At 40.2% G+C, this 22,746-nt stretch overlaps 1 protein-coding gene across 3 annotated transcripts in view; it reads left to right on the forward strand.

The window, feature by feature from the left end:
• Positions 1-9,954, forward strand: part of LOC131256992 (cytochrome b561, DM13 and DOMON domain-containing protein At5g54830-like) — a 28,832-nt gene extending 18,878 nt beyond the window's left edge. Inside the window, exons 2-3 of one of the 3 annotated variants that reach the window (XR_009177039.1) lie at positions 5,811-5,897; positions 9,719-9,954. The gene's annotated coding sequence lies outside the window, so the exon portion shown is untranslated. The other 2 variants (XR_009177041.1, XR_009177040.1) reach the window with 2 other exon arrangements.
• Positions 9,955-22,746: the final 12,792 nt, after the last annotated feature.

Raw genomic sequence — 22,746 nt, forward strand, 5'->3', positions numbered from 1 at the left:
GTGGCCCTCGAGGAGGAAGCATATGATAAACAGTTAGTTATTATCAACCTTTTACTTAAGTATTCAAAAATGAAAGTGGTAGATGTTGGCAATTGACTCATCGAGGTCCCCTATTCGTTATCCCCATACTTGAAAGTCTAATGATGCATTTGTTTGCACCAAGTATCATGAAATATCAAGATATTTTATGACTAATCAGTTTAATTTGGTTGAGATTTTCATGATATTTGGTGCAACCAACCACACCCGAAACAACATAAGACTAAATTGCTGAGCCACTAAGCTAATGTATGTCCTAATCACCCTTTGGCCAACATGACATAAGTCTTTGGTGGATCCTATCATGGACTGCCCTTGAAAGGCATGTAAATATATGATATACTGTTATTGTATTCATAAAATATGGCAACACTGAGATTCAGTTGAAGATACGTGAGAAGGCACATGCTGGAGTCTGCACATGGCCTAGAAAGGCAAATGTTCTAAACAAAATAACATTTTTTTCTGCTTTCTACTGCATCCAAATTGGTGCCATTGGTGATTGGTGGAGAAGTTCCATAAGTTTTCAAATAGCTCTAGAAGCACTAGATCCTGGATTTTGGAAACTTTATTTGGGTGGCTTCTTTGGTATGAACTCAACTGCTGCCGGCATTGGAGGTTCCTTTTGTGATTTGAATGGTGCAACAATTCTTTCCTTCCTCAACCCAACGAGGTTTGGGCGAGCGGCCATCACTGTGGGTTTGCTTCCTACAGGTGTGGGTTCGACTCCCCTCGACATTACCCAATACACGTGGTTGTGGGTAATTGTGTGTATCTGCAGGGAGTAGTCTTTGTCTTCAAAAAATAATAATAAAATCTCTGGTTTGATGAAGTATAGAACAATTAACCACTTACTCTAAAAGCTCAAATTGATACAGCATGGCAAATTAATCTCTTTATCTCGTAGCCCAGGCTCCCTTGCATTCCACAGGCCACCTTACTCAAGCCCGGTATGACCCCCCCCCTCTCCTCGGTGAGGAATCTCGAACATGAGACCTCCCGCTTTGATACCAATTTGATGCAAGACAATTAACCACTTGCTCTAAAACCGTGAACTAATAGAGTATGGCAAATTAATCCATTGATCTCATAGCCCCGCCCCCAAATCCATGTGTTAGGTCCTTGGCTGAACCCTCCTCGTGGGTCCCAAATCCCCCCCCCCCCCCTCGGTGGCCCCCAAATCCATGGGTTTTGCGGACCGCCGACCCCGAGTGTGCCCCTACATCCCACAGGCCACCCCACTCGAGCCATGTGAAAATGCCTCCGCATTAATCTCTCCTCCAGTTTCTTTGATGCAACTTGTCTTGGGGAAATTGAAGATAAAGCTCCTCTTTTGCCTCAAATTGATCCCGACCATGTCCCTAAACCTTGTTTTAGTCGAAGGGAACTCTAAAAGTGTTATCCATTGGGCTAAGTTCGAAAATGATGAGCCGTGGCTTCTTGGTTTCATCTTTTCTGAGATCAGAGACATTTTTGTAAAGGTCAAATTCGTTGTGGATGTTTTTATTTTTATTTTTATTTTTTTTATAGAGTGACAATTTCATTAAAATATTATGAGTAGACTACATAAATCGCAGTGGAGATGACCTTATCATCACTCCACTTTGACTCGAGAAGCATTACAAGCAGAAAAACTGATAATACATGCAACAACCTAAAATCTCAATCACTACAGAAATCGCTGTGAATGTATTGCCTATGAATTTACTTGTAAATGGAAATTCATGATGTTCTCCTAGCTTCATTGCTGACAAAGAATGCTGATTTCCAATCATCAACAAAAGAAGAAGAAGATTTTCGGACACCTTTTTCATCAGAACATATTATTGATGAAATCCATACAACTCTCCAGTGGTTCCATTCCTTCTGACTCTAGGTCAACCCAACCTGATAGGGAAGAAGAGGATCAGCCAACTGGTTGCCAAGTCTAGCAGGTATGCGACCCCCAAGCAGTGGGCGGCTCCACTTTGTACATTTGCTGAGCAGACCTATTGGGAAGGGAACTTATTGCTGAAGGAGGCAGTAGGAATTCTTGGGTTGGGATGCACGGCTCCACTACGTTCACCAACGCCTTGCTGTCAAATGGGCTTGGAGATTTGTGATGCAGCTAGAGCCGGCGTGGGCTAGGCATATAAGAGCTGATGTCTCTTCCATAGGGGCAATTCTTCATGTCCATTACTGTTCTTTGCTTCTAGGTTCATCCATTTTCAACTCCTGGGTTGCTATCGGACATCACCTGACGGCAGGGGATTTCATAAATGGATGTTCATGATTCTAGCTTGGTCCCTAGACATAACATGCTGGTATGATTCATTGATTAAAGGAGATAAATAGTTTCAGCACCAAGCTTATTCAAAGTCCTGAGATTAACACATCTGAGCCGATTTTTCGAAGTAGTTGGTGAATGCTGTCTTGAAGTAGATGTTGAATAGTCTTCATCTTCCACTACCTGTTTGCTTCCCACTTATCAACTCCTCACAATCGGAGCATTGGAAAGAAGGCTGCTATGTTTTGGGATCCTATTATTGAAACAGTTAAAAGAAGGTTAGCTTCTCAGAAGCATTCCTATCTCTCCATGCATGGTAAAATCGCTCTCACAAAATCGGCACTATCCAATCTCCTTGTCCATTTCCTCTCCCTCTTCAAAATGCCAGTCAGGGTTGTAAAAAGAATAGAGAAATTTCAAAGATAGTTCTTTTGGGGAGAAGGGAAAGAGGAAGGTGACAAGTTTCATCTCCTACAATGGAAGTGCAAAAACCGAAGACAGACTGTGTATTAGGACTGCTGAAGGATCAATTGGGCTTTGCTAGTGAAGTGGTGGTGGAGGTCTAGTGAAGAGTCGGAGGCATTGCAGACTGATGTCATCCGCATAGAACATGGTGTTTCAAAAGGGCAATGATTCCCTGGGACCCCAGCCATGAATGTAGGTTTGGATGTGTAGAGAGCCATTAGCTTGATTGGCAAAGACTTAAGAGTCATGAGAGCAGGAGCCTTTCAAACAGCATATGCAAGTGCTTCAGGTCAGGTATTCAATTCAATATTGGTCAGGGGGACCGTGAGTGGCGTGGTGCATGGTTGGGTGACACACTGCTAGAAGAATCTTTCTGTTTCCTTTTTTGCCTCTTGGCAAATAAAGAGACCAAAGTGTCTGATTGCTATGAAAATGTCAGACTTAGTTGCAGGATCCTTCTAACTAGGTGCTGCACCCACTTCGGACTCTCGATCCTGCTAGCCATTTATACTTGTTTCCATTTTGAAAGAGACGCTTCCCTTCTTTCACACCCGAATTTGTTGCCGCTTTGCTTCACTCTTCATGCAACTATAGTCAGGGACTATGGTTTGGAATGTCATGCTTCATAGGAATCTGCATGAGGACTGGATAAATGATTTCAATAAGCTTATGGTGAAATTGCAGGAGATCTTATGTGATCCCTTGATTGTTCATTGGAAGGTTTTGGAAATCGGCATACAATGGTACCTTCTCTTCCAAGTTGTTTCACTGAGTCTTCTATGCTTTAGATTGTGTTGCGTTGCTGTTAGCAAAGGTGTGGTGGATTCCAGCTCTGCATAGGGTTCAAGCATTTGTTTTGGTTGCCATGGCCAATAAAATCCTCGCTTCGAGAATCTTAAAAAAGAGGAACTTTTTCCTAATAGGTGCATCATGTGCAAGGTGTGAGGAACTAGGGAACCACTGTTTCCTCCATGTAGTTTTGGGGAGAAGTCGAAGTCACTTCTTTAAGCCTTTCCGGGGGTCCTAGTCTCCTAGATTGTCAATGCTTCTCTCTCTAATCTCTCCGAGGGTTGGAGAAAGGTCCATTTCACACCTTGGGGTATATTATTTGGAAGATGATTCCTTTGGTTATCATTTGGAGATTTTGAACGAGAGAAACCTCAGAATCTTTGAGGACAGAGTCTTCGGTGGTGGAGATATCCTGGACCATCAATGTTTCCCTCTTGGATCTCATTGAGGATTGGAGAAAGCTCCGTTCCACACCTGGGGTAATATTATTTGGAAGATGATTCCTTTGGCTATCATTTGGGGGATTTGAAAGGAGAGAAACCTCAGAAGCTTTGATGGTGTTGTCCAAGTGGACAATTCAATTCTTGCAATCCATGTTATCCCTAATCCTGAGCTTAGAGGGATTTCCCTCCCCGATCTTATTCACAATTGGTTGTCTACTGTCTCGACTATGGATCAGGGTTGTTGGTTGCTTCCTCATTTCTTTCTGTTTGCTTTAGTAGGGTTTTTTTTATTTTTTATTTTTCCATTTGGCTTTGGGGGAGGCTGTCCCTTCAGGCTCTCTTTTTCTTCTTCTTATTTATTTATTTTATTACTATGTTGGTGATGGCCTATCATCAGCTATCAAGGTTTAAAGTGTTATCCAAAACCTCGTGATATGAACTGGTTTCACCCATTACGACACAGCTGTTTGAACCCCGTATTGGCCTGAAACTGCCCAAAATAGGCAATACGGGATTGGTGGTGAAAGATGCGATACTTGATATGTTGATTTTAAACCTTCTGAACTATGCTTAATTTGTAGCTTGCTTCTGGGTTTCAATAAAAGTCTCATTATGATTCAAGAAGATAATAATAATAGTACCATCAAGACATTAGAAGGTACATTCATTATCCCTAGTGAAGTGGGATTTACATGATAAACTCTTGGTGAATGTTTAGATGTGTTGTGGTTAGGAATGAAAACCCTTTCCTGTATGAAGGAATTAATACTGGCCTGGTGTGAGAAAGTAATAGCTCATTTCTATATACAATAGATACCATGCATATAAGGTTATGACCCTATATGTAGTTAAGATGATGAATTTACAGATAATGTCCATGCTGAATCACAATCTTTACAGATACTTAAAAGACATGTTCTGATATCCCTTGCATCATCTGGGTCCATTCTGTGTTCATCAGTGTCATTTAGCCTTCAATATCACTCTTACTCTAGATTGATCATGATAAGATGTTGATGAGGAGCTGGTTGCAGATATATGATGTTGTGAGGCACAGTTTAAAAAAAAAAAAAAGAAGAAGAAACTTGACTTGATTCAATGTCTAACCAGGTTGGGTCAACTCGAAAATCGACCGAGTCTTTCATCAACTTGACTTAATGTTTTAATAATTAAATTTTTAGTATGTAGTAGCATTAAAATGGTTGGAAATTCATACAGCAATTAAAATATCAGAAGTAGTACACAACTGCATGGTGTGGTACGTTGGTAGCATCTTCCCTGTTTGATTGGCAAAGCTGGTGAGCTTGTCTTTTCTATTCTTGCCTGCTGCGATTTTAATTTCAAAACAAAATGCAGCTGATTGGGCATGTGACTTGGTTGAGTTCAGCCAAGTTGTTGTCCGACTCAATGAGTCATGTCGAATCCCGACTGAGTTATACCAGTCAGCAAGTTTCCATAAGACTTGGCTGGAAATCTAGTCGAGGCCAGTTGATTCAGCTGAGTTTCAAGTTGACCCATCGAGTTTTAAAACTATGTTATGTGGTTCAAAATTCACCTATAAAGAGAAAAAGAAAAAAGAAAAAAAAAAAAAGAAGAAGAAAGAAATGAATTAGAGAACAGGAACACAATTCAAGAATATATATCCTCTGGGTGCACGAGAAGGTATGTATTACATCTGGCAGTGTTCTTGAGTTCCATACTTCTATGGTCAAATGGTAACATAGCTTAATAAGTGAGGATCATGTTTATTCATATGTTTAGATATGATATTTCCTCTGTAAATTGAGCTTGTTCCTGGGATTGACAAGGTAGCTGTTGAGAAATCGGAGATGGAGATGAAAATGCTAGGAGGAGATGACGTGAGAAGTTGAAAGATACAGCTTCAAAAAATCGAGGTTCGTTTTAAATGGTTACCCTTTCCTTTGTTACTTGCATACAGGCAGCATTCATGCATGTTGGATCATTCAATACGTTGCATGAGCACCTCTGTTTTCTTGTTGTGAATAAATCATCATAGTCACTTACTCTTTATTTAATACACCCTCTTCTACCATGGTAAGTTTTATTTATTTATTTAATTTCTTAATTTATACTATAATAAAGCATGCTTCAGTTGCTTTGTTGTGGCATATTGAAAAAGACTGATTAGTTTACATGATCATGTGGAGAGCTATGGTACTCACATTCTACTTCCAGGCATGGTTTTAAGACTCGGATGAGTCCAATATAACTTGTCTAAGTTGATTCGGATTTGGTACTATTTGATCCAGTTCGATGATAGGAGTCGCCCCCTTGAGTCACCCTTGACTTGGGCAGGTCGAGCCAATTCATCCCCTGATTCGCGCAAGTCGTGACTTGACTCAAGACTGATCAAATCAATCCAAGTCATCAAGTCTAAAACCATGCTTCTAGGACAAGTTTGCATGAAAAGAAGTTTCTTAGAGAAACTTGTTTTTTTAAAAGTAAACTTCTTGTCTTTAGAAAAATCTACTTCTGCTTCTTTTTGAATTATCAACGAAAAAAGTTATATGATTCCAAACATTTTGGAATCTTGAAACTACCAATTTTAGTATTTTTGTTAGCTTATATAATTTTTAAATTACATAAATTAACAAAAATATAGAAAATGGTAATTTCAAAATTCCGAAACATTTGGAATCATAGAACTTCCAAACTTTTGGAGAATAGGATTCGTCTTGCAACATGGAATATAGGAATATTGACAAGGAAGAGTATGGAATTAGTAGATACGATGAAATGAAGAAGAGTTAACATAGCTTGCGTGCAGGAGATCAAGTGGAAAGGAGCCAAAACTAGAGAAAGTGATGGATATATGCTTTTGTATATAGGAAAGAATAATAATAGAAATGTGGTAGGGATTGTGCTACATAAAATTTAAAGGACAAAGTTGTAGATGTTAAGAGAGTAAATGATAGGATTTTATTAATAAAACTTATGTTGGGAGATGAGATAATCAATGTTATTAGTATTTATGCACCACAGGTAGGGTTAGAGGATTGAATCAAGAGAAAACTCTAGGAGGATATGGGTGGACTGATGCAAGAATTCCAAATGGAGGGAAGATATTTGTAGGTGACTTATATGATCATATGGGAAAAGCACTAGACGATATGAGAGGATACATAGAGGATATGGTTTGGGAGAAGAAGTGAAATAGGGGAAACTATCCTTAATTTCGCTATGGTATATAATCTACCTCTAGCAAACACATAATTTAAAAGAGAGATGAACATTTAATAACTTTCAAAAGTGGACCATGTACAAGCCAAATACATTTATTTCTACTTATCAAGGCATAATGATCAATACATGAGGACTATAGGGTGATACCTAGAGAGCTTGACCGCACAACATAGGTTACTGGCTATGAATGTTTATGTTAAGAGATGGAAGAAAAGGAATGAAATCAATAGGTGTCTAAAAACTAGCTGGTGGAATTTAGAAGAGAAAAACAATGTTATTTAGAAATAAATGGATGGAATGAAGTGAAAATGTTGAGCAAGAAGTAAATGTTATGTTTTCGAAGTATCTAGAAGGAAAAGCCAATCATACAAGGAAGGTTGGTAGTGGAATAATAATGTAGAAAAAGATGTTAATAAGAAACGTTCATGTTTCAAAGCTTGGTTAGGGACTATAAATAATAAAAATTGTTGACCGATTTATAAATGCCAAAAAGATCTCTAAGAAATTAGTAAGTGAGGCTAAATTTAAGGCTTATGATGATCTTTATGGTAGATTGAGGATAGGAAAATGTGAGAAAGACGTCTTCAAATAGAGAGGAAGATTAGGGATCTAGACCATAGGGATAGAAGGAACCATAAACACAAGTGACGTTGGAGTACAGAGATACTTTCTAGGATTAGGATATTTGAAGTGAAAGAAGCTTTGAGGAAGATGAAAATAGGAAAAGCTCTTGAACCAGATGGTATACCAATAGATTTTTGGAAGTATATGGGAGAGATTGGGTGATTTTGGTTGACAAAGTTGTTCAATAAGATAATAAGATCAAAGAAAATGTCAAACAAATGGAGGGAAAGACATGATGCCTATTTAAAATCAAAAAAGGATTAAATACAGACCTGCACTAACTATCATGGGATTAAACTAATGAGCCATACTACAAAGAAAAGGAATGAGACGAATGTATCAGAAAATCAGTTTGGTTTCATGCCAAAGAGGTTGACAATTGAAGCTATTTTCCTACTTGGACAATTGATGAAGAAATATAAGAAGAGGAGGATCTCCACATGATCTTTATTGTCTTAGAGAAAGCTTATGATAGGGTCTCTAGAGAGTTAATCTGGTGGGTGTTGGGAAACAAAGGAGTTTCAAGAGGATATATTGACATGGCTAAGGATATATATGATGGAACAACAACAAATGTGAGGACCACTAGTGGAGAGACAAGTGAGTTCCGAATTAGTGTAGGCTTTCACTAGGGATCGACATTGAATCCGCACCTTTTCACATTGGTTATGGACAAGTTAAATGAGGCATTTGCAGGAAGATATCCCATGGTGTATGTTGCTTGTAGATGACATAATTTTGATTGACAAGACAAAGGAGGGCATAAGCACAGCTAGATTTATAGAGGGGTTTTTAGAATCTAAAGAATTTAAAATTAATTGGACTAAAACAAAGTATATGGGGTGCAATTTTAGTAACAATAGGAGTAGGAACGACTAAAGAGGAATTAGTTAAGATTGCTGACCAATAAGTTTACCAAATGTACCTCTGGAATTTTATGTGACAGTTGTGCACCACTCAAACTAAAAGGGAAATTTTATAGAATGGCTATCAGACCAGCCATGCTTTATGGGAAAAAATGTTGCACGGTTAAGCAACAACATATTCATGTTCATAGGATGAGTATAGTTGAAATAAGGAAGTTGAGATGGATGAGTGCTGCGACAAGAAAGGATATAATTAGAAATGAATGCATTCAAGGGAATTTAAAAGTAGCACCAATAGGTTATAAGATGAGAGAAATTAGACTTATATTGTTCATGTGCAATGGAGACCGAGAACTGCGCAGGTTAGGTAGGAGTGACTTGGTATAAGTTGAAGGCTCTAAAAGGGTAAGGGGAAGCCCTAGAGGATGTGGGTGGAGGTAAGGCAGAAAATGATTCATGTAGCCAACCCCAATTAGTCGGTATGAGGCCTAGATGACGATGACAATGATGATATAATTTTTTAAAATACTTGGAAAAATATATAATGTTTGAAAGTTATTAATAAGCTCATGTTAGGTAATTATCTATTAGAGATCAACATCTCTAATACATAATTACTGTTAACTAAAATGAGATGAACTTGGTTTTAGGCGTCTGCCAAACAGGGCCCAAGTATCTATACGTTAGAATAGCTTTGTAGTCGGAAGTTTTTTTTTTTCAATCTGATTTCATTTAGTTATATTGGTTGGTTTAGGAATCAGAAGGCAGTTTCTCGAATAGATTTTGAAATGTCAAATTGTCAAGCCTTTGGGAATCATCTGACATCCCCATGTGAGTCATTTGTACATGGAGTGTTGCTTTTCTGAATGGATGCTGCATGTGAATTTGGCTGTCAATATTTCTGGGTGGAGCAGGCACCATTTGTTTGTTGGTTGATCTATATTTCCACTATCATTGGTAGCCTAGCTAAAGGAAACTGTATTCAGATGTGCTCCTCACGCATCTATTTTTGCTTGTTTCAGGTAACCTCACTACTGCAAACGGATACAGGTGTGAGAATAGAGATATGATAGCCTCTGTTTAATCTACAGAACCATGGAATACAGGTATTTGATTCTGATATGCTATTAATAAAACTTTTGATATTTTACTCGAAACGTTTGGTCCATTCCATACTCAAGAGGCAAAGGGAGAATAGCATTTTTCGGCTATTCAATGGCCAGCAACTGGCACGTAAAGAAGGTTGTGTTTAGGTGTACTCACTTCTCACTTGCCTTTTCCATCACACGGCATCAAAATGGCAAGTGGATTGTGGGCTGTTGGCACCGTTCTCTTTAAGCGCCTGTTTGGAATGTGTTTGGAATTAACACCATTATTGCACAATGATTGCAAGACTGGAAATACCATGGGATTTTGACCGTCCAATCCCATGTTTGGGATCAAATTCTTCCTTTGGGAAAAACATGGTATTAAGTGAAGCCTGTGTTTGGTGGACCACGGAATTGTAATCAACCGATCAGATTTCACAACTAGTGCCGGTCACCTGTACGCAAATGCAACTCGAATGTCATGTGTTGTGCATATGGATGGACATCGTGCATAAAACACATGCATCAACATGGGGACCACAAATGTAATAGATTTCAAAATCCCGCAATATCTATTATCGGGACCAGATGATACGATACCTGGATTAATCCAATCCTTCCCATCATTTCCAAATGCTAACTTGAATTTGCATGGGACCAAATGCAATTCCATGCCACCCAATCCCACATTTCAAACAGGCCAAGTGTATTAAACAAGCTATTCATTTTATCAAGTGTTTGTTAAGTCTAAAAAAGTGAAACCTTGGTTCTAAACCAAGTCACTGGAAACGTGCTCATGAGAGTGACTCAGCACTGACTCAACAATACAATACTTGTTGAGTTGGCTCCGACTTGGCTGACTCAACAAGCCTTACAATGATTCGAGCGAAGTCACTCTTCTGGTCACCCTTTATTCAAAAAGGCATTGTTTTACCACATGTTAAAACTTAAGAGGCGAGACCATGGTTCAGAGAGAGTGACTCGGACCCAACTCAGCCAGGTCTGCAAGCTTGATACAACATCATTGTGTCATTGACCAGCTTCCTATGCACCTTGGCTCAATCTATTTCAGCTATTTCGAGTCGAGTAAAGTAAAGACGACTCGGCCACTCTTTGAGACCCGCCGCTCTGATTTCAATTTGATGCATGACAATTAACCACTTGCTCTAAAAGCTAGAACTAATAGAGCATGGCAAATTAATCCATTTATCTCATAGCCGTCCCCAAATCCACGAGTTAGGTACTCGGCCGAACCCTCCTTGTGAGCCTCAAATCCATGTGTTCCGCCTCACATGAGTCACCTGCCTCATATGAGCCTCAAATCCATGGGTTCCGCGGGCCATCACCCCGAGTGTGCCCATGCATCCCACAGGTCACCCCACTTGAGCCAGTGTGAAGATGCCCCTGCATTATATGTGCATCGTGGGGATGTTACAAATGGGTAAGTGATATGTATCCATCCTTAGCATTGTTTGTTGCCAGTGCAATGCAGGCTCAGCTGGTAGCCTCGCTCGCCCATGTCTGACATCTCAGGGCATATGTAGGGGTGGCAATATCTGGGTTGGCCTGGGCCTGAAGCGCTGGACTTCACCTAAGAGCCAGGCCTGCGCTTTCAGGGCCAGTTGCCAGGCATACTGTAGTTTATTATGCCTATGTTGTGTAGAACATCCTAGCCATGGATGATGTGGGCCATGATATAAAAATCAAATAGTGTGAAAATCAGAATGGTCGGCTAATTAGGCAAGCTACCCGTTGAAATCAATGGACAATTGGTGGTTTGAGTAGTTGTACGTTTGTGGCCCACCTACTGAGTAGATTGGCCTTGTTTTCAGGTTAGTTGAATCTTATGGGGCTGGTTCTGTAGAGGACTGGGTGCCTTACTAGGTTAAGGCCCAGAGGCCCATTGGACTAGGGCCATCCCCGGGTGGTCCATTTGTAGCATTTGGCTTGGAATTAGGATGATTTGAACCATCGATCTAGTGACCAATCTACTATGATTTGAAGTTTGATTAATTCACCAAATCATCAATGGCCCACTAACTATTCATTGTCAACCCTTGATCAATTGGTTGGGGTGCGGCCATCCCATCTTGTGGATAACATCCTAAGCAAGTTGGATTATAGTGGATAGCAATCCCAGGGCGATTACTCAATTAGAGTACACGGACTTACGTGCCACACGTGTGCAAGATCAGGGCCAATCATCAGCTCCATGAACATGCCCTATCGAAAATGTCACAACTGTCCACTCATCAAGTGGGGTACGTGCGTAGTCAGAAAAAATGTCCAGTTGATTATACCTTGATTTTTGGGCCAAGGAATTCTCATCGTGGGCCCAACCTTATGAGCGGCTTGGATCCCGCATAAGTATGTCAAGTCGGCACGTGTGCCGCGAATAGCATATCGAATATCTGGAGCGACTGGCTCGGGTACTCTCTGTAATCCATTATAGTCAACGACGCAGTTTTAGGCCGTGTTGAAGCCTGGTGGCTTGATTCCTATATTCACTGGAGAAATTTCCTACTGTACGGCCCATTTATGGCCCACCAGCCATTTTAAGCCCACTTCTTTTTAAGCTTCCAAGAATACTCCCCTGTGTACGGACGACTTTTCGACGGACCAAAATACCCCCGTCATTCCTTCGGGAAGCCGATTGGCTGGTGTGCGAAGACGACCGCTCACGCTCCTCGACATGGCCCCACAATGATGTATTTATTATATCCACACCGTTCATCCATATTTCGAGATATTTCAGAGCATTATCGGAAAAAAAGAATCATATCTAAAAATCAACTGGACCACACCACAAATAGCAGCGGGAAACTTGCTGGAAACTTGATTTTCACTGTTAAAAATTTCGTAGGGCCTACCATAACATATATTTTCCATCCAATCTATTCATAAGGTCACAAAGACCTGGATGATGAGGAAAAACAAATTTCATATTGATCTAAAACTTATGGGTCACCCATAAAAGGGTTTCAACGGTAGACGTTCAATCCTCCACAGCCTTTTACAGTGTGGTCCACTTGATTGCTAGATCTTTCTAATTTTTCATCTCAAGCGTTAATACGAGTTCGCCAAATAGATGAACATATAACATATACATCATAATGGGACCCACAAAAAACGATGGGGATTACAACAGGAAAAAAAAAAAAAGAAAAACAAAAAAAAACAAAGCATGATCCAGTCGACCGGGAACGAAGCGGGGTTGACCCTGACTCGCTGTTCCACCTGTGTATTTTTTTTTTTCCTGTTTTTTTAGAAAGTAATTTTTTGCAAGGAGAACTTTTTCTTTCCTACATTTTTTTTTCTAATACATATTTATATAAATATGTATATATAAGCATATAAATTTTTTTTCTTTTTTATTTATTTATTTCTTTTTTTATTCAATTAATAGACATCTCTCTTAAACTAGAATGAGTTACTTGACGTACCATATAGGATTTTGGGGTAGGAGATGCTAGTTTAGCTAACCAACCTACTTATTTTCCAAGATTCCATCAGGTCAATGGTCGAAAGTCCATTTCATTCACTTCGCGGTAAATCAAAACGGAATTGCCAGAAATGACCGTGAAATGCATGGAAATGACGGTGAAGTGAAGTGAATTGATTGTGAAATGCAGGGAAATGACCGTGAAGTGAAGGGTTTTGATCGTGAAGTGCATCGAAATGACCGTGAATCTAAACAGAATCGTTGGAAATGACCGTGAAGCGAAGTGAAATGACCGTGAAATGCGTGGAAATGACCGTGAAGTGAAGGGAATTGACCGTGAAGGGCATCGAAATGACCGTGAATCTAAACGGAATTGCTGAAAATGACCGTGAAATGCATGAAAATGATCGTGAAGTGAAGCGAAATGACCATAAAATGCGTGGAAATGATCGTGAAGTGCATCGAAATGACTGTAAATTTAAACGGAATCGCCGAAAATGACTGTGAAATGCATGGAAATGACCGTGAAGTGAAGCGAAATGACCGTGAAGTGAAGGGAATTGACCGTGAAGTGCATCGAAATGACCATGAATCAAAACAGAATCGCTGAAAATCACCGTGAAGTCAAGCGAAATGACCGTGAAATGCATGGAAATGAGTATGAAGTGAAGGGAATTAACCATGAAGTGCATGGAAATGACCGTGAATCTAAACGAAATCGCTGGAAATGATCGTGAAATGCATGGAAATGACCGTGAAGTGAAGCGAATTGACCGTGAAATGCATGGAAATGACCGTGAAGTGAAGGGAATTGACCATGAAGTGAACAGAATTGACCATGAAGTGCATGGAAATGACCGTGAAATGCATGGAAATGACCGTGAGTGAAGCGAAATGATCGTGAAATGCGTGGAAATGACCGTGAAGTGAAGGGAATTGACCGTGAAGTGCATGGAAATGACCGTGAATCTAAACGGAATCGTCGAAAATGACGGTGAAATGCATGGAAATGACCATGAAGTGAAGCGAAATGACCGTGAATCAAAACGGAATCGCTGGAAATGACCGTGAAATGCATGGAATGACCGTGAAGTGAAGCGAAATGACCGTAAAATGCATGAAAATGACCGTGAAGTGAAGGCAATTGACTATGAAGTGCATTGAAATGACCGTGAATCTAAACGGAATCACTGGAAATGACCGTGAAATGCATGGAAATGACCGTGAAATGCATGGAAATGATTGTGAAGTGAAGCGAATTGACCGTGAAATTCATGGAAATGACCGTGAAGTGAAGGGATTTGACCGTGAAGTCAATCATTTCCATGCATTTCATGGTCAATTCGGTTCACTGCACAGTCATTTCAATGCATTTCACGTTCATTTCTGGCGATTCCATTTAGATTCATGGTCATTTCCATGCACTTCATGGTCAATTCCTTTCACTTCACGCTATTTCCATGCATTTCACGGTCAATTCGCTTCACTTCACGGTCATTTCCAGCGATTTCGTTTAGATTCACGGTCATTTCCATGCATTTTACGGTCATTTCGCTTCACTTCACGGTCATTTCCATGCATTTCACGATCATTTTCGGTGATTCTGTTTTGATTCACGGTCATTTCGATGCACTTCACGGTCAATTCCCTTCACTTTACGGTTATTTCCATGCATTCACGGTTATTTCGCTTCACTTCACGGTCATTTCCATGCTTTTCACGGTCATTTTCGACGATTTCGTTTAGATTCACTGTCATTTCGATGCACTTCACGGTCATTTCCACACTTTTTACAGTCATTTCGCTTCACTTCAAGGTCATTTCCATGCATTTCACGGTCATTTCTGGCGATTCCGTTTTGATTCACGGTCATTTCCATGCACTTCACAGTCAATTCCGTTCACTTCACGGTCATTTCCAGGCATTTCACGGTCAATTCCATTAACTTCACAGTCAATTCCATGCATTTCATGGTTAATTCCCTTTATTTCACGGTCATTTCCATGCATTTCACGGTTAAGTGAAGGGAATTGACCGTGAAATGCGTGGAAATGACCGTGAAGTGAAACTGAATCGTCGGAATTGACCGTGAAATGCATGGAATTGACCATGAAGTGAAATGGAATCATCGGAATTGACCGTGAAGTGCATCGAATTGACCGTGAAGTGAAGGGAATTGACCGTGGAATGCATGGAATTGACCGTGAAGTGTAGAGAATTGACCATGAAGTAAAGGAAATTGACTGTGAAATGCATGAAGTGAAGGAGAATCGTCGGAATTGACCGTGAAGTGAAGCAAATTAACTGTGAAATGCATGGAATTGACCGTGAGGTGAAGTGAATTGGCCGTGAAAGTGAAGGGAATTGACCGTGAAATGCATGGAATTGACCGTGAAATGAAATGAATGAAATTCACCGCGAACTTATTGAAATTGACCGTGAAGTGAATGAAATAGATTTTCAACCATCGACCCGATGGGATCTTGGAAAATAAGTAGGTTGGTTAGCTAAAGTAACATCTCCTACCCCAAAATCCTATATGGTACGTCAAGTAACTCATTCTGGTTTAAGAGATATGTTTATTAAATGAATAAAGACAGAAATGAATAAAAAGATAGAAAAAAAAATTTATATGCTTATATATACATATTTATATAAATATGTATTAGAGAAAAAGTTCTCTTGTAAAAAAAAAGAAAGTAAGTACACAGGTTGGACACTGAGTCGAGGTTGACTGGGTTTGTATCCGGCCTACCCCCACCCTCTTGTTTGGTGGGTTATGGTTGCGGTTATGGCTACGGTTATAATCCGTAGCCATAGGGATCCCCTTACCTACACCTATCCAAAAGCTGAAAAAAGCAGGGGCATTTTCCACCCGATAAATAGGGCCGTACAACTGGGGCTTATTCTTGGGAGTTCAAAATAAGTGAGCTTATTTTTGGGAATGGGCCATAAATGGGTCGTACAGCAGGAAATCTCTCTATTCAGTATTCACTGGAATAATAGGGTTCTGTAGCCTCCCCTGCTGTACACGTGGCAAGAACCTCAAATCCAAACCGTTAAAATAGTGGGAACCACTATATTGATAATAACCCAAAAATCAGATTTATTAGAAATATCCATTTGTCCTTGAATTTTGAACATTCAACACCTCTGTTATATACCGTTCATTACATGTCCACCAATCCGCAGTTACCATCCGGTAGAGTTATTGCAAATTTTGGGTTATAATGCATTATCTGGACGGTCTGGATCAGAGGTACATGCCACGTGGACAGTAAAGGAGCCGCTGTAGCACCATAGCTATGGTACAATCCCCTGCACCCTATTATTGTTTTTTTTTTTTTTTTACTCTTCGGATATTCGATAGATATGATAGTTTGATAGAATCCCAACCTAGTAATTGGATTGGTCACCAAAACCGCCCCCAAGATAAATAAAATAATCTCAAACTAATGTAAAATATCCACATAAGCATGGGAAACATAGATTTCCTATAGAATTCCAAAAGCAAAATTAGAAAGTGGGCCACATAGGTTATGGAGGTTGATGATGAGATTAGAATAGGAAACGACAAAAAGATATAAAGATGAAATTTAGAAAAATCATTCTTAGTGGGAAAGGGATACACGGGATGCCTGTGCCCCCGCACACATAAAGTTTATGTGGTTGGAAGCTATGTGCGGTCCATAGAGATGTTTATGAGAAATCCACTCCATCCATCAGTTTCTCAAGCTTACAGTAGGACTGGAGTTAAAAAAATCAGGTAGATTCAAAATTCAGGTGGACCACGCCACAGGAAACAATAGGGATTGAATGCCCACCATTGGAAACTTTGTGAGGGTGTAGAAGTTTTGGATCATGATGATATTTGTGCCTATAGTTTATCCCAGTAGTAATAACCTTGTGAGGGATCTGGATGGCATATAAACATCAGGGTCAGCTCCTGGAAAGTTTCAACGGTGGACAATTTCCATTCTCACGGCTTCCTGTCGTCTGGCAAATCTGAATACCCGATGGGCCTTTTTGGACTCCTTTTCTATTATGAGATTGAGAATCTGATGAACGGAGTGAATTCCTCACTGGCATATCTGTGGGCCCCACATAGCTTCTGCCCAGAGGAATTCATGTCCTTTATTTTTCTGCTAAAAATGAGAGCTTGGTGTTTCAATTTATGAAATTAGTCAATTCATGAATTTAAAAGTTTAGTAATTATTTGTTGGATTTTTTTTTAAATATAAGGTGGACCATAGTTCTTATACAGAGTGCTTTGGGCCCACACCTTAGATCCATTTTGAGTATGAGGTGGGACCCACATATCTTGTGATAAAGAGCAAGAACTAATGAATGTTGCGATCTCGGCTCAAAGGAGGAATATCAGTGATGCATTGGATTTCTCACTAGGTTTGATGATTTAATGATAATTATCATAAGTTGGACCTGTTTAGGACCCATCATGATGTGTATGTGAAATCTGAGCCGTACACGTTTCCCTCAGGTTTATGTATTGGCGTATCTCATTAACCCACGACAAGAAATGAAAATGACATGCTGGCTACCTGACTCATTTGGTATATTCTATTATTTGTAATCTATGATTTAAAGATTGACTAATTAACCAAATCAACCATAGCCCACTCACTAATCATCATACATTTGTCTTTGAATTTGGAACATTTAATGCTTTTAGTTTACATCGTCCATTAGATGTCCCCAAATTGGACGGTTAGTTTCGCAGAGTTTATTGAAGATTTTGGGTTATAATTCATCTACAATGCGTCCCATTATTTGGGTGGTCTGGATTTGAGGCACATGGCACATGGACGGTAGATGAGCCTCTCTGGCACCATAGTTATGGTACAATGCACCGAATGGGTAGTACATGTGCCGATGGGAAACGTGTGTGAGATTAGAGCCGGTCATCAGTGGTCCCAATCTTAAAGTGGCTGGGATCACGCATAAGTTTGTGGATTTGGCACCTGTGAATAGCATCTCCAATATAGAGAGTGATTAGCTTAGATGCTCAGTCTCTCTTATCCATTACCTTTAATTATAGATAATTGTAAAAACCTCCCCCTTACTTTATGACAATTGTAAATACCCTCCCATCTTCTTTGGATTTTTACAAGTGGAGGGAGTTCATTTTAAATTGTGTGGGGGCCACCATCATGTTCAAACTATAAGTTGATTTCCATGTGGATCTCTATAAGTTGGACAAGGGGCATCATATAAGGGCCTGTAACATACCCTCTATTTGAATTTTTCTTTATTCTAGACGGGTGATGAGAAAAAGGATTTTTATTTATTTATTTAATTTTTTTACACACACCCCCACACAATCATGCCATAGTGGGATTTTGCACCTATGGATATTCGAAAGTGGCCGAATCATGATTAGGTCATAGAGATGTGATAGTGAAAAATCTTAAGCGATTGTACCTTAGTAATGATGTACATGAGACTTATCTAAAGCACATGATCAAATAGATGGTTGAATTTTGTTGCAATCAATTCAAAAAAATATATTTGTATTTTCAATGTGTTTTGATTGATTATGTTTAAAAAGATAAAATCCATTAGATCTCAAAAGTATCTGAATGTGCATTGCAATCGAAGCATTGAGAAAAGCACGGATGAACTTGTGGAAGCAAAGATGCTTGATTGAGTGTGATTAGATTAACAATTGAGGATAAGTGATTGGAGATTTGGAAAGAATAGAAGCCTTCTACCGAGAGAGTCAGTTGACCATGTAAGGGTTGTAGGCAACCTTCAATTGTCTTATAGATGCGTTGCTTCCGCCCCGAGCTCTAGGCGATGCTCCACTACCTATGGTTGCTCCACCGCCTGTGGTTGTTATACGGCATAACTCCAATTTTCGTAGAGCACTACCAGTGGTAAATCGTACGGCTACACCAGATGATTCGAGTTCTAGTGACGATGACCTTAATGAAGGCTTTCCCTGACGACCAAACTATAAAGGTGATCATCTAGATCGTGTTGAGAGAGACTATCAAGGTAAGGCCAAACTTCCTAGTTTTAACGGTTTATTACGTATAGAAAATTTCATCGATTGGTTAGCCGAAGTAAAACAATACTTTGATTACATAAACGTGCCAGAGTATAAAAAGGTAAAATTAATAGCGTTTAAATTCAAAATTTAGTGCTTCTGCATGGTGGGAGCAATTACAATTCTCACGAGCCCAACAGAATAAGGCGCCCATCTCATTATAGCCACAGATGAAACGCCTTCTTCGATCACGATTCCTTCCCAATGATTATGAGCAGGTATTGTTCCAGCAATACCAAAACTGCTGATAGGGGAATCGAACCGTCACTGATTACACCGAAGAATTCCAGCGGTTGGCAACGTGAAACAATCTATCAAAAATTGAATCACAGAAGGTAGTACGATTTATACGTAGGTTACGATCGACGATTCAGGACAGAGTTTAGAGGCACCTAGTCGGGATCGTGGATGAAGCGGTTCAATTGGCAGGTAGGGCAGAAATGTAACTTGCAAGAGTTCCTGCTCGGTCTTATCCTTCAACTTGACCCCCCATGACGGGTCCCATGCGAGATCCAGTGCCAACACGAGGAAAAGAACTAGTAAGAGAACGTCAACCTTCTGTAACCACAAACTGTGATACGTGGAGTGGCTCATCTAGGCCTCAACGTGTATCACCCATAACAGCGGGCTCAAGTAGGATTTCAAATCCTTACGTTCGGCCAAGGTTGAACAATTGTTACCAATGTGACCAACTAGGCCACTTATCCAACACCTATCCTTAAAGTCCCACAACACACTTGACCATAAACGAAGGAGGCACTGAAGGTGAGGTTGCAGAAGAAGACCCTGACTTTGATGAACATGAACAAGACACTAGATGGCGATGAATGGACGGGCGAGGATCGTGGCGAATCTTTAGTTGTGAGGTGATTACTGTACACCCCACGGAAGGAATTACATCCATAACGACACAATATATTCCGTACGGGGTGCACCGTCAACGACAAAGTCCGTGATGTAATTATAAACAGTGACAGTAGCGAGAACATCGTCTCAAGAGTGACGTTGGACAAGCTGCAACTACTAATGACAAAACATCCCTCCCGTACTCAATTGGCTGGATAAAAAAGGTGAACGAGACCAAGGTAATTGAAGAATGCACCGTCTCGTTTTCAATTGACAAAAAATTATAAGGATCAAATACTTTGTAACGTTGTCAACATGGAAGCATTTCATATGTTACTCGGTCGACCATATGTTGAGGGTCAAATATTGCATATTAGGCCCCAGTTATTACCTGATTTTACGAACATGATACTGTTTAACGGCTTATTTTAATCGTGTTTGCGTTGTAAGGTGAATTTAGGAGCCCGGACTAAAAAGGGTACTAAAAGCATAGATTTAATGCTCAGAAATTCTCAAAGCAAGGGACGGACCCCAGGGGACTGAGATCGAAGAATTTACACTCCAAAGATTCGAGAAAATCAAGTGATTGGGTTTAAATGGGCCTGAAAGTCGTCCAGGATGCAAGATCACAGGGTTCCCACCATCCGTTCGGCTCGAAACTTTATATCTGGCCTGAGGACCATAAATTAACCGTATACGTCAAATTTTAACCATTATATCCTTGTGATAGTGGCCCAATGGATAGATGAGCCCATAAATCATCAATCTGGGGCCCGTTGGATATCTAGATATGCTTTAATTTTGGTCTCAACCCCTTAGATGGGGTCGCACAATAAATGGATGGAGCGGATTTTACATACACATCACAATGGACCCCACGTGGGGATCCACGTGCATGGTGCACAAGTGCACCGGCCGTGCACCAGTATACCCGAAAGTCAGTCAGCGCACGCTGACCGACTAATTTCCTCAGATTTTCAAAAAACACCAGCGTCAAATGCTGCCACCGTAGGTTTTGAGTAGTGGGGCCCATCCATCATTCAAATGGATGATCCGAACCGTCCATATGCTCCAGAGGGGGGGCACGACCCTGGCCATGGTGGCCTTTTAGCCCCATGCACACGTATACATGTGGATCGCTAGAAAATGTAGGATGAACGATGAGTTGATTTGATACAGTGGATTGCACCAAAACTCGACCAAAACCACTCCTTTTTGACTGAAATTTCACCAGGAACCCAATGAACGGGGTGGATTTCACCGAAAACATCACTAAGGGGCCCACCGAACATGTCAGCGCAATAAAATTCGTAGGTTACACACGTCCGATTTTTTCGGACGTTGCAGGGAGTTGTGGGCCACTGTTTGTGGTCGGATGGGTAATTTAAACCGTTCATAACTTCCAGAGGGGGGGTCTTTACCCCAACCATGGAGCCAAAACAGGTTTCTTGGCCATATACCATCTCGAAACTCAATCCAAACGTAGGTTTTGCGTTTCTTTCTTGCGCATGGTGCTGCGTAAGAGAGCACCGACTTCCAGCCCTCTAAACCGCCCCTGGGGCATATAAAAGAGAGAGAGAGAAGGACATGGGAAGGCATTCTGGGACGCGGAGAAGAAGGAAGAGAGAGAGATCACGTGGAGTGCAGCCGGTTAAAGGAGTTTTTCTTCTTCCCTTTTCTTAATTTCTGTTTATAATTTTTTTTAAAAGAGATTTAAACTTGATCATGACTATGTCAGGCTAAACCTCTTAGCTAGGGCTAAGAGGTGAAGCTTGTAGTGAGATGAGAGATTTTTCTTTATGCTTTTTTATTCATGTTTAAACTGAACTGATTTTGGTTCTAGTTTGATTATAAGGAATGCCTTTAGTTTTTAATGGTTTGTTGTGACTTAAATTACAATGAATTTGTGATATCTTTGGGTATTTTCCATGCATGTATGAAGGATATGGTCGTCGGAACCCTGTTGCTCACCATCACCTCACGGGCATGGTTGGATGATGGAATCCTCCCCTACGTTCATAACTCTCTCAGATTGGATGTGGATTCGTTAAATTCTGTTGTTTACTTTGTCTCCTGGGCATGGTTTTGTGATGGAATCAAGTCTAATTCTCATACCTCTCATCTCTTAAAAACTGAATCAAAGGAAGTTCAGATTTGATTTTTATGGTTATATCTTCCAACTAGATCAAGATGGGACTCTAAATTCAGTTGTGTTCTTGATCAAGTGTAGATCTCCTTGATCTCTACAAGTGGATCCTTGGAAACCCTAGTTTCCCACCTTTGAAGTTTACAAATTTTAGTTAATTAAGTTCACCATTATTCCCTTAACTTTCCCTGGTTTAGATACATCTTCGCCTAGTTCTAGTTCCAGTTACTTTCAGATTACGTACAAGGTACAGTCCCTATGGATTCGACCTTGATCTTACCGAGATTATTACTACATCGCAACCTGTACTTGGGGTGTGAACAAGTTTTTGGCACCGTTGCCGGGGATTGACGGTTAGGTTTTTCTGAGATTAGCTAGTTTTAGAATTAGGTTAAGATTAAGGTTTTTTTAGATTTAGGTTTTTCTATTTGATTTCTAGAAACTAACCTAACGTTTCTGTT

This window comes from Magnolia sinica, chromosome 9 (genome assembly GCF_029962835.1).
Source record: "Magnolia sinica isolate HGM2019 chromosome 9, MsV1, whole genome shotgun sequence".
In the NCBI taxonomy this organism is placed as follows: domain Eukaryota; kingdom Viridiplantae; phylum Streptophyta; class Magnoliopsida; order Magnoliales; family Magnoliaceae; genus Magnolia; species Magnolia sinica.